This window comes from Phodopus roborovskii, unplaced genomic scaffold (genome assembly GCF_943737965.1).
Source record: "Phodopus roborovskii unplaced genomic scaffold, PHOROB, whole genome shotgun sequence".
NCBI classification, from domain to species: domain Eukaryota; kingdom Metazoa; phylum Chordata; class Mammalia; order Rodentia; family Cricetidae; genus Phodopus; species Phodopus roborovskii.
The window spans coordinates 340,773-353,459 of record NW_026126482.1 but is presented as its reverse complement, the minus strand read 5'-3'; the positions used below and the strand labels follow the sequence as shown (position 1 = coordinate 353,459).

Genomic DNA, 12,687 nt, shown 5'->3' with positions numbered 1-12,687 from the left:
TTTATATAGGAACTTGTTGATTATGAACTTCTCTCATAGACTTGCTTTTAATTTTTTAAATCTAGTATTGTGAGTTGGTACTGAGACAGATGTTATGTAACAGGAGGAGTGAAGATGTAGCAATGCATCAGGACCTGAAGGCAAGTTTCTCTAGTGAGGAGGTCCTCACAGATCATTACATGATCCTCAATACCCTTGGTATAGGCAGCTTTGCTGAAGTGAAACTGGCCTGTCACCTCTGTACAGAGGTGCAGGTTGCTCTGAAGATTATGGAAAAGGACAAAAAGAAAGCTGCTTTGATCACAAATGAAGTAGATATCATGAAATCATTGAACCATCCTAATATAATTAAATTGTTCCATGTCATGGAAACTACTCAACATATCTATATTGTTATGGAACTGGCCTCTGGGGGTAACCTGTCAGGGCATATAGTGGAGGTGGGCTCCATGCAGGAAGAGGAGGCCCAACACATCTTCACACAGATGGTATGTGCAGTTAAGTACTGCCATGAGAATAGCATTGCACACAGAGACATCAAACCGGATAATATACTATTAGATGGCAAAGGAAGCATCAAGCTCTGTGATTTTGGTCTAGCTATCAAAGTAACTGTTGGGCAGAAATTGAAGGTATTCTGTGGTACCCTTCCATTCTGTGCTCCAGAGCTTTTCAATGGTCAAGAATATGATCCTAAGACACCTGATATCTGGAGCATGGGAGTGGTACTGTATCTCATGGTGACAGGGTACCTCCCATTCAAAGCAACAACATATAGAGATATGAAGGTGAAGATGGAAGATCCACATTATTACATTCCACCAAAGCTTCCAAAACACATTGTCAACCTCATTGTGAAGTTGTTCACTATTGACTCTGAGAAAAGGCCCAAGATAGATGACATTATGAAACATATGTGGCTCAAGAACAGTGAAAAACTTTTAAAACTATCATCTTCCTTGGAGATGCTACCTAGCAAACCAAACTTTAATATTGTGACAGCTATGTGGGTCATGGGCTACAGTCCCAAGGACATTAGAGACTCTTTACATGAAAACAAATTTAATAACATCATGGCAACTTATTTAATATTAAAGCATCAGTTATTCTTGGGGAGAAACATACATCACCAAATTAAACCTTTGAAATTTAGTGTTGCCAGTACACCTTCATGTCTTCCCATGGCTCATCTTCCCCTAAACAGCATAGGAAGTGAGCCTGCTCTTCCCACCTACACTTTTCTGGAAAAACACCAGTTTCATAACAATGACAAGATTGCAACGAAGAAGGAGAGCAGAAGGCTCAGCATGCCAGACACCTTGTGGTATCAACAGAAGAGGACCCTCTTTCCTAAAGTAGCTACTGAATATGATCCTGTAGCTGCTCATCTCATGAGAAGCAGTTTTCAAAAGAGATACATGGCCTCCAACATTGTGGCCTTATGCAGCACATCCTCAGAAAATATTCTTCCTAGAAACCATATTGCCCAGATGGTACCACAGAGTGAAACCGACCTGAAGAACAGCTCATCTCCCCAGAACACATCATTTGTAATGAGCTCCAGGGAGGCAACTCAAGGTGTTACCACCACACGCACTCATAGCAAGGAAAGGAATCCCTTCCTGTGTGAAACATCTGAGCCAAGCTCCACCAGCGCCCAGCCCCAGAGTATGATTACAGCCTCTTCCCACAACATAAGGGAGTACTGGAAAAGGATGAAGAGGAGAATGGTGAATTGTTTCCAGAGCCTGTGTTGCTGCCTATTTCCCCAAAGGAGAAGTCATGTTTCCCAGAAGAAAGTGGCTCCAATAGATGGGGAGGAGAATGGAGTCAGATAAAACCAGGTAGGTGGTGGACAAAAATACACTTCTATATTTTAATTAATGCATTTTTTAATGTTCTTTGCAACTGACTTACAATAATTATACACATTTAGGGGATATGCAACTTAAACCTCAGATGGACGAACAACAGTTTCCTTATTATGTGGAGCCTGAGAAAGCTGACCCAGACATAGACAACAGAGAATGGTCACCAGTAGCTGCAGAGGCATTGCAAAATTGTTGACTAAAGGGAACAAAGCTTCATAAGGGAGGACCCAGATAGGAAGCTATGACAGCAGGGCTGTAAATTAATAATAAGTACTGTATAGTTCAGTTGCCAAGGGAGTTACTTTCATGTGTCTTTCTATATTTAAGTGATAAGACTTCATGGATACTGAGGCATGGAGTTGGGAAATCAGCCTGGTGTGGATTGAGACATCTGCAGCATGAAACAGACAGGAAGTCCAGATGACAATGTGTCTGCAATCCCAGCACAGAGGCCCCGTCTAGCACAGAGACAAGGTATACAAACAGAGTTTTCTCTACCAGAGGGCTAATCTTCCATTTTATCCTCTTAATAGTGGGGACATGAGTGAAAGGATGCTCAAAGCTGCCCAAAGAGTTAGAATCTCTGCTAACCCTATCTTAGTTACTTTCTGTTGCTTTAATAAAACAGCACTATCATGGCAACTCTTAGAAAAGTTTATAATTTCAGAGGGCTAGAGTCCATGGTCATCATGGCAGGGAGCATGGAAGCAAGCAGGCAGGCATGACCTTGGAGCAGTAGCTGAAAGCTTACATTTTGAAACATAAGCACAAGGCAGAAAGAGCTAACTGGGCCTGGAATGGACTTTTAAAAACTCAAAGCCTATCCCCAGTGATACAGCTTCTCCAACAAGCCATACTTCCAAAACCTTGCCAGACAGTTCTACCAGCTGTGGAACCAAGTACTGAAATATATGATGCTTTGGAAGTCATTATCCCCATCTCCCCATCTAGGAGATAACCTCAAATGTTTGAGAATACACTCCCCCCATCTTGCTCTACTATATTTCCCTTCCGATATCTGGGCTTTTCACAGGATGAAAGAGTTCTTCTGTCAGAGAGACTGCCATAGCCTAACCACCTGTCCCAGGGCAGATTAACCAGATTGAGAATATAGTCCCCAAGCAACCCATGCTCCAAGCTGATGTTCACTTTGGTGTCCATCTCTACATCTCTATAGTGATTACACCCAAATGCATATATTTGCACTGTATGTGTGCCATCAGATGGAAATATTGTATAGGCCTTGCTGGCTATATCCCCTTGCTCATCTCAGCACTCATAAATAAAATGATTCATATCATGTCAAACCATCAACCCAACCTACCCTATGCTTCTGTCCTACACACAATACTCTGTATCATACCCTGTTGGACATCACTTGTTCCCACTACATATACAATATTAGATTCAGACTCTCCCAGATACCTGACACCCACATATACAGCTAGAGTTTAGGGCCTAGAGGATACTATACACCAGACTACCTCTCAGTTTAACACCAGCACACAAATGAAACTACTGCAAAAACAATGCTAAATAAGTATGTGGATATTCTCCTCTTCCATAGATGAAGTGCCCTGTTGGATACTCCTTCCCTATCATTGCTACCCTACATACACTGCCAGTTTTCAGGTCATGCTCATCACCCCTTGCAGTTACCCCATATAAATTTCTAGGTTCAAATATTTTAGCCAGTTCCCTGAGCTGATATGATAGCCCACATACTGTGGATATCAGACCCTACCAGTCACTATCACATCCAACTATCAATCCATGTATATTGCTAATTGTCAAATGCTGATAGGCACATTGTTCCTTGACAATGCCACATGCACTGCTGGGTATAAGGCCCTGCTAAACACAAACCCTATGATGCTCCACATACACTGCTGTGTATCAGTTCTAGTTGGACAAACATCTCCCTTCCTACATAGAATGTTAGGATCAGGCATTCCTAGACATTCCTCCTCCCATGAGTACAATCATACATTTCTATAATATTTATCAGGTGTTGCTATGTATTTCCCAGTTCCTGGCACTTTTAAGTATCAGTCCCTGTTGGGCAACACCACCCAGGCTTCCTTCACAAATATACTGATCAGTAGCAGAACTTACTAGGCATCCACCTCTGTCACTAATATGGATTCACCTTACAGGGACTGATACTTAGCAGTTGATGTTGGGTGGTAAGGTGGAGGGTTCTAGCAAAGTCTGGACTTAGCCATTTGTGTCAATCAGGTATAAATACCTCCTAGCATTGTATAAAGTGTGGCAAGGGTGTCTAGCAAATCCTAATATGTAGAATGTATGAGGAGCTATGATGCACAGTGAGAATTGTCTATCAAAGTTTGATATCCATCAGTTTATGTTGAGTAGTGAAGGATAGGAGTGTATTAAGTAGGACCTTGCTGTGCATGTAAGGTTGCAGGGGAGATTTGGCTAGTAGGTATAATTCTGATCATTGTATGTGAGGCTGTGGTCAGTGGGAATCATGTATTGCAATTTACTGAAAAATAAAAAGTGTTTTGGCCAATAACTAAAGTTGGGAATCTCCCCACACCTGCTCCTGTCTAGACTGACTACTAGGTAGCAGAATCTGTGAAGTTGAACTACTTCATGGCTTATATACACTATTAGGTCTCAGGCTTTGCTGGACACCAGCTCCTGCGCCCATCCTGTCAATGCACACACTCTGATAGGCATCTGGTCTTCCTGGACCTTTCTCATAGCTTAGCCATGTATATTGGAAGGGTATCTAGTAGTAGATCATACAAAAGGTGTTTATGGAGTGGACACGTGGTGGGGATATTCATCAGATCCTGTAATCTATGAGTGTATGTCCTTTAGAAGCAAAGGACTTTGATGCAAGTGGAGAATGTTTGTCCTGACTCAACTTGATGTACAATGCTTCATTCAAGCCCATAGGAGGCCTGCGCCTTTATGAATGGAGATGGAAGGGTGGGAGAGGAGGAGGGTAGATGGGAAGAGGAGAGACAAGGAGGAGAGGAGGAAGGAGAAACTCTGGTCAGTATATAAAATAAATGGAAAAAATGTTATTTAAATAAAAAAGTAAAGATTGGAAGAGAGTGTTACCTTGTAGCAAGCTCTTATACCTAGCAGTATACATGAGGAGCAGGGACTATCTAGCAGGGCTTGGTAAACTGCAATCTGTGTGGAGTGATGGAAGGAGGACCAGGAATTGCTTTTAACTTGCAAGGTGTATTGGGCAGGTATGAGAGACTTCATACATATGAGTACATGTAGAGCTGCTGGGTAAAGTCCAGAAGATGTTTAGTGTATATAGGATTGAATAACTAAGAAGGAGAAGGCAAGCAAGGCCTGATGCCCAGAAGAGAAAGATAGCCAACCAGATTTCATAAATAGTAGTAAGTGGGGAGGCAGCCAGATAGCAGTGTCCAGCAGGAGTACATATATAGCAACATATATGTTAGTAGACAGTGTGCCTATCCTGACCCTAAAGGAGGATTGCTGTGAGTTTAGCCAGGTTAGGTAGTTCACCTTGTCTAAAAGCAAAAGCAGAAAAACCTCTTCCCGTCTGCTCGGATCAGAAAAGGTTTTGTATCCATGAAACAACTGAATATTTATTTTTAAAAGTTCATTTTAGTAAGAATAATAAGATAAAGAATATAAAATCATAATTGAATGCCTGTGTAAATTAAGAAAATATAGGAAGTACAACAGAAAATTTGAGAACTCATTCAATTAGTAAACAAAAGTATTTTCAAAAAGGACAGGGAGATAAATCATGAGTTTCCAAGTCTGAGGAATGGAAATTTCTGCATTAAAGTCGCCTATCATATCCTCAGTACAGAGAATGGAAAGACTCAAAATGAGGAAAATAAATTTGAATTGAGGATACTGGGAGCCAAAAGGAGGCACTATAAGCCATGACATTTCAGAATAGAAAAATTAGTATTCACTAAGAAGAGACTTTAGCATACATTAGGGAAGAGAACTCTTGGGAAAACATCAGTACACATGCAAACCATGGGTGTGGGCTTCTTAAACAGAGAACATTTTTTCTTTTAGAGTATCAAGAGTACCTACAGCCCTGTTACCTGTGCTAGCCAGGAACTAACACATAGTAGTAAACAGTGGTAGTTTATTTACTAACTGTCTTAGTTAGGGTTTCTTCTATTGTTCCGAAGAGACATCATGACCATGGCAACTCTTATTAGGAAAACACTTAATTGAAGGGACTCAATTACAGTTCCAGTCTATTATCATCACGACAGGGAACATGGAAACAGGCAGGCAGGCATGGTGCTAGAAAAATAACTGAGAGTCCTACATCTTTCAGGCAACAGGAAGTCAACTGAGACACTGGACAGTATCTTGAGCATAGGAAACCTCAAAGCACACCCCCAGAGTGACACCCTTCCTCCAATAAGTTCATACACAAGCCAATAAAAGCCACATCTCCTAATAGTGCCACTCCCTGTGAGATTATGGGTGCCAGTTACATTCAAACCTTTATGCTGCCGTATTCCTCAAGGAAAAAACTAGGAACTGTGTAGCTTTGGCTGGCTCAGAACTTTATATAAACCAAGCACTCCTTAAATTTAAAGAGACCCTACTGCCTTTGTTTCCAGAGTACAGGGATTAAAAACATGTGCTGTACTAGGCTTTTTCTTTTAGGCCACCAACCAGCTCCCAAATCATGACAGAGACTTATTAGTTATAAGTGTCTGCCTAGTTTAGGCTTACTCCTGGCTAGCTCTTTTAACTTAAATTAACTTGTTTCCCTCTGTCTACCTTTTGCTTCAGGCTTTTTACTTTCTTCCTCTCCTTCTGCATATCTTACTTTTACTGTTTCTTGTGTCTGACTGATGGCAGCTGTCCTTCTTCTCTCATTCATCCTTTCTTCTCTTCTCAAGCCTAGATTTCTCCTCCTATTTATTCTCTCTCCCTGCCAGCCCTGCCCATCTTTTCTCCGTCCAACTATTGGTCATCCAGCTTTTTATTGGACCAGTCAGGTGTCTTAGGAAGGCAAGGCATCTTCAAGCTTCCCAGGGTAACAGGCCATTATACAAAGGAGCTGAAGTTTCTGCAGCACATTTAAATTGGTGTTTGGGGTTCACTATTCACCAACATTCTATAATGCACTCAGGCATCAGGGTACTTTTAGATGTACTGTGCATCTCATTTCCAAATTAGGAGCTGTGCCGGTGAAGTTCTGTGATCAATACAAGGTCACAAAGGAAGGACAAAGCTGGGCTAGGTAGGAATTTGGGATTTCTAGAACAAGCTAATCTTCCATAGTTCTGAATTCTACCCTCATTGCCAACCCAAGTCAGCCATAAGATACTGCCCTCTGCTTTGCATTTACATAGACCCACAAATTCCAATGATCTTCTTTCACCCTTAAATGAAACTCCAGGAAGCTAGAATGCAAGCCAGAAGAATTTGGGCCAGCTTCTTCAGCACTTCAGTGCCCATACTTCCAGGAAAAAAATCTTGTAATAGGTGAGGTAGCTCATGCACAAGATTAATTATGAAAAGTCCTTTCCTGGCCCATTGCTGATTATATCATTAGAAAAGTGGCAATACTTCCTGTAAAGCCTGCCTAACCTCTTTAGAAACCAGGGAATGTTTATTTTCCCAGAAGTTAACTCCTGCTGCAACAATAGAGTATGAAGAAGCCAGATGAACCTTCAGAATTCAGCTTCCATATTAAATTGTGATTTGAATATCCTTTCACTTTATTGTATCATTTGCCACTTGGTTCAAGTAGGAAGTAAATTCTTTCATTACATATACAATTAATTCTCCACACATGACTAGATACAGAACAGGTAACACCTGTCACTAACCATTCATTTTGTTCTCAAAGTTTAATGCAAAAACTATCTAGAGTTGACTTTTCTACCTCTATGTCCTTGTGTTCCACAGTCTACTAGTGTCTGACTTTCATCCTCTTCACTCCACCAATCTACTTAACCCGAAAGCATCATCTTGTTTTCATGGACTGGACCTCTGTAATTCATCTGATATTTTCTTTGATAACTTACTTAGCCACTTAGCTTTCAAAATGTGACTTTACCATTGCTGTTGTAGACAGACCTTACTTGGCTCACACCTTGAATGTGACATTTCCTTGAATATTAAATTTTGGGTTAAAAAGGCAGGTTTCTCCTTGTATATAATGAATACCAGTAAAGATATGAGAAATGGGGAGAACAGAAGGTTTAACATTTTCTTCTATACTTATGGTATTTGATATTGAAACCATTATTACCACCACACTGGTAAGTCAGGACATCAAAAAGGTGAGGATGTAGGGTGAACCACAAACTATACTCTTTTTTGGTATGCTACAATACCAAATGAGTTACTATGTGAGTTTGGCTATCTGCCAGAGACCTGACTGAGATGGGACACTAGGGAGAGAGTAAAGAACACTGCTGTCCTAGGGCATGAGTCCTGCCAGAGGAGGAATGCAGGAAGGACTAAAGTTTTCATCTGGGTCTTCAGTCTACTACTCTGGATATGGACAAAACTCTAGGGGAAAATGGTACAGAACACTGATTCTTGTTCTAAAAGGGTTAGTTATAGAAGGTGAATTCTCCAAAGAATAGCTTTTTCTGACACGCAGTCCCAGGATCCATTCTCTACCTGCATTTACATTCACCCAACCAACTTCCAAGTTGGGCTGGTTAAGAAAACATTGCTAACTGATTGGAGCCCCTGAGTAGAATCTGAAACCTAAGCTTTGTCCCACAGGACAAATGAGTCTCAAAGAGAGCACAGACACTACTAGCCTCAAATTTTCGGCTGATAATCTCAAATGCGGCTCTTACAGACAAAATCTGCCCTTGATTTCCCAAAGAAGGGAAGACAAAACATCTGGTTACCTCTGAAAGTTAACTAAAGGAAGGGGAAAATTTCATTAATTGAATACATGCCATAATCTTAGTTTATGAAGTCTGGGTTTCTTCAGAAGAGAAATGTCAGAAAAAAATTACAATATCTTGTTCTTTTTTCTATGTCCACAGTGGCAGAGCTCAGAAGGGAAGGGGAGATCGTCTAAAAGTAGGTTTCTATCTGTTTGGCATCCTTTTCCCAGTTTCCCACCCTGTCATTTCTAGAAGGTCCTATGTCTATGATCAGAGAGGTAAAGTTCCCAGACACAGTCTCTCAGGAAATAGTCTTCAAAGGAGAGACTCACAGGAAGACAGCATAAGAGACATGTCAGAGTTGATTCTCTGCTCTCCTATGACCATGAAGTTGTCAGGCCCCTTCTGGACAGTGGGTGCCACATATGCAATGAGCACTGGACATGTCCAGAGAGGACTGCAGTTGGTTTTCAGGGGAATTGTTTGGTTGTTTGTTTTGGTTTTTTGTTTGTTTGTTTGAGCCACAAGCACCTGCCTCCTGATGTCATCCACATGCTTGACACCTGTGTGCTTAGATACTTCTGAGGAAATCAAGGCTTGTATGCTTTACATGGTGGTTTTGAGCATCATCACATGGGACAATGGACATGAAGGTAATTTTTACATGAAATCACATACATGTGAACCTTTTTAATGACAACTTGATCTTGTCTACTTGTTCTTGGTACTTTTAGACTTTATTAGCTTAAGTATTTTTTCTTAAATGGACTCCTATTTGACCATCATGTTTCTACTTTTCTTCCCTACAACTAACACCTCTTCTTTCCCAGGTTGTAGAACTACCCAGAGGCAAGTGAAGGAATGGAGGAAGCTGCTATCTATCTGTTGTGCAAAGGTGATTATTCCCCCTTTTCCCAGGCCTCATTTTCCCTTGATCAAAACATCATGGGGACTCTGCACAGCTTGCTCTTGTCATGGGAAGTATTCACTGGGACAAATATACAAAAGAAGAACATGAAGAGAGGTTATAGCATCTCTGGAAGCTATAAATGGGTGGCATAAAATGAATATTTATATAGGCATTAGGTATCTCCATCACAGCTAGGCCAGCAAACCCCATTTTAATGTTGGTCTTTACAACAGAATTGAAATTTCTGTCTCCTATAGCCCCCTAGGTGAGCTTTATGATCCTACTTTCGGCACCTGCTATGTCCAGATCAGTCCTGTGATGTGTGTAATGGAGCAACTGCTAAGATCAGTCACCTTCTTTCTCAGGCCAACCTTGAAGATGCTGCTGCCTCTGTATCCAGTATGGATTACACCACAGTTTCTGTGATTGAGACCTCATTGACTCTGCCTCTTCCCCTCCCAGAAAATCCTCTAGGAAATCCAATTCCAGACCCTCCACATGAGCCTTCTCTACAGTCTTCCTCCATTATTTCACCTGACAAGAGAGCCCACTTAGAAGATACACTTTCTGCTTCACTGCTGGATAACTCTATGCTATCAAAATCTATTCCTCCTGTGATTGCTAAGTTCTCTCTGGACCATGATTCTCTCCATCCATGTGCCACTTTCCCTCTTCCACAATAACATGCCACTCAGGAAACAGAACTTCTCCAACCAGCAACCATTATGTCTCTGGTGGGCAGTCCTAGGAAGCTGTTCACTATCCCAACAAACAAAAGCATTTGCAGTTCAAGGCATGCAATGTCAGAATTTATGCAGCAGCAAATTGATACTGGCAACTCTTTTCAGTTAGAGCCAGCACATTTGGTTAACCAAGAGCTTCTTGACCTCCATTCTTCTGAATCCTACTTATGGGGAAACATTACAACCTGTCTTACATTACCTGGAAACCTTCTCTTTCTCAGCCCTGGATGCCATGGTACTACTTGAAAGACAAGAAGGAAAGATGGATGATTCATTTAAAACTTGGGGGAAGACCCTAGAGTCTGATCAGCAGAACTTGGCAGTTTCCTATCCTTTGGGGAACTGCAAAGGTAAACCAGAGAGACTTCATATGCACCAGCAGTCTTCCAATCTCAGGACCTCTGAAGACCATTTAGAGCCTAAACACATCAAGTTCTTCTGTGTCCTCCCTTCTCAACACAGTGAGTCTATGAACTCTGTTGCTACTGTGTGGACTGACAGTTCCCTGATGCTTCATCAGATTCTTAGATTGCCCCAAACTATGTCCCCATCTCAGTCCCAACCTGTCCCTCCAGTCAAGCCCCAGGCCCAGCTTCAACACCCAATTACAGTCTGTCACCTTCTCCTGTATCCCAGATTAGAATTTGTGGGGTATGTTTTCACAGACTCCAGGATAAGGTACAACCTCTTGAGCCATCTGCAATCCACTGCCTGAATTACAACATCTTGAAAAAGGAGCTTGAGAGAGTGTGGGATTTGCCCACTGTAGTCAAAAAATCCCAGAAAGAATTTTGTTCCCCACCTCCCAAGCCTTCATTGGTCAAGCAGTCTTTCAAGACCCATGTTCCCAGGTCCATCTCTCTTGGAAATTTCTTCCTCGCCAGTGAGCTCCAGAAGAAGCTTGAGCACCACCTTCAAAAGGCTCATCCTACAACGCTGGGGCCTGCCCCAGAGGATCTGTAAATCTCTACCATGGATGAATCCCCTGGCAGAACCTCTAGAGACATCCTCATCTATAAGCAACTATGGGCTTTCATGAATATCTTTCTTGAAGCAACCGGGAAGCAAAGACCTACACAATGTTGTATTGACTTAACCTGGAAGCTTCCCAGCAAGACAGTCAGCAGAGAAACTGTTAAAGGCCAGGGGGCATAGCACAGAGGCTGTTTAAAAAGTACCAGCTATGGAGTAACACCAAGGGCACTCTAGATAATGGCCTGAAATCTAACTGTGAGACAATCATACAATGCCACCCAGGCAGTCTGTTAGGCAAAACTTCTGGAACCTCACAGGTGAGCCAATATCAGAAAAAAACTTGAAATTGTCCTGCAAAAGCATTTGATCAGGCATCTCAAAGAAACCAGTGAGGGTCAGATATCTGGCACTATGCCCAGATCAGGGCATTTTCCTCTCCCTTTTACCTCATGTGTGGGCAAGAAAGAACATGAGGCTTCTGATAACAAGGATGGACATGTCAAGAGCAAGTATAAAATGACAAAGTCTGTGCTGCAACAGATATCCATTATCTTAGACAACACCAGCCAGGAAGAGTCAGAGAGCAATAAACACAGCCCAGATGTGCCCAGAATATCCAATGAGCCTGACCCTGTGCCATGGAGTAAGAGACTGTATTTCAACAAAACAGTCCAGGGGCCTCAAGGCTCAAAGGTGAATGACACAAACATATTTGTATCCAACTAGGTCAGTAATATAGTCAAAGGAGGGCAGCTCAGTGGTCTTCAACCACAACCTACCAAGATCATGAATACCAGCCGGTGCAAGAGTACCCAAGGGGCAGATGGGAATACAACAAAAGTACAAAGTACTCTGGTAGCTGGAAGGGCCCTGAAAGAAACATCAGGTCCCCCAGGAAAGTCAGATATCTGACTGTAATAGTCAGGTATCCAGGGAACAGAAATTAAAGTCAGAAAGTAGGCTGCCCATCCAAGTTCTAGGGCACCCAAATGACAAGCTCCCTGCCTCAGATAAGAATTCTCTTATAAACCTTTACTTGTGCATGACCATAGCCCTTCTAGTGGATTTAAGAATGCTGCTCGGGTGCAGAAGGTTCATTTGTCTACAACAGGGTTTAGTGTGGAATAGCAACAGGAGCCCTGGATGCATTCATATGTCTTAGACAAGTGCCAGAACAAGGACGTCCCTCCATCTGCCAAGAAGACATACCCTCTTGCCTGCAAAACAGGAGAGCTTGGTGCAGGTGATGCTTTCTTTCATTAACCCCCCCCCCAAAAAATGAATAGGAGACATTGGCAGACAGGTCCATACAGTTCCAGAAATGTGTGGCT

At 42.0% G+C, this 12,687-nt stretch overlaps 1 pseudogene; it reads left to right on the top strand.

The window, feature by feature from the left end:
- Positions 1-122: 122 nt before the first annotated feature.
- LOC127229397 (uncharacterized) lies at positions 123-11,536 on the top strand (annotated as a pseudogene).
- The last annotated feature ends 1,151 nt before the right edge of the window (positions 11,537-12,687 follow it).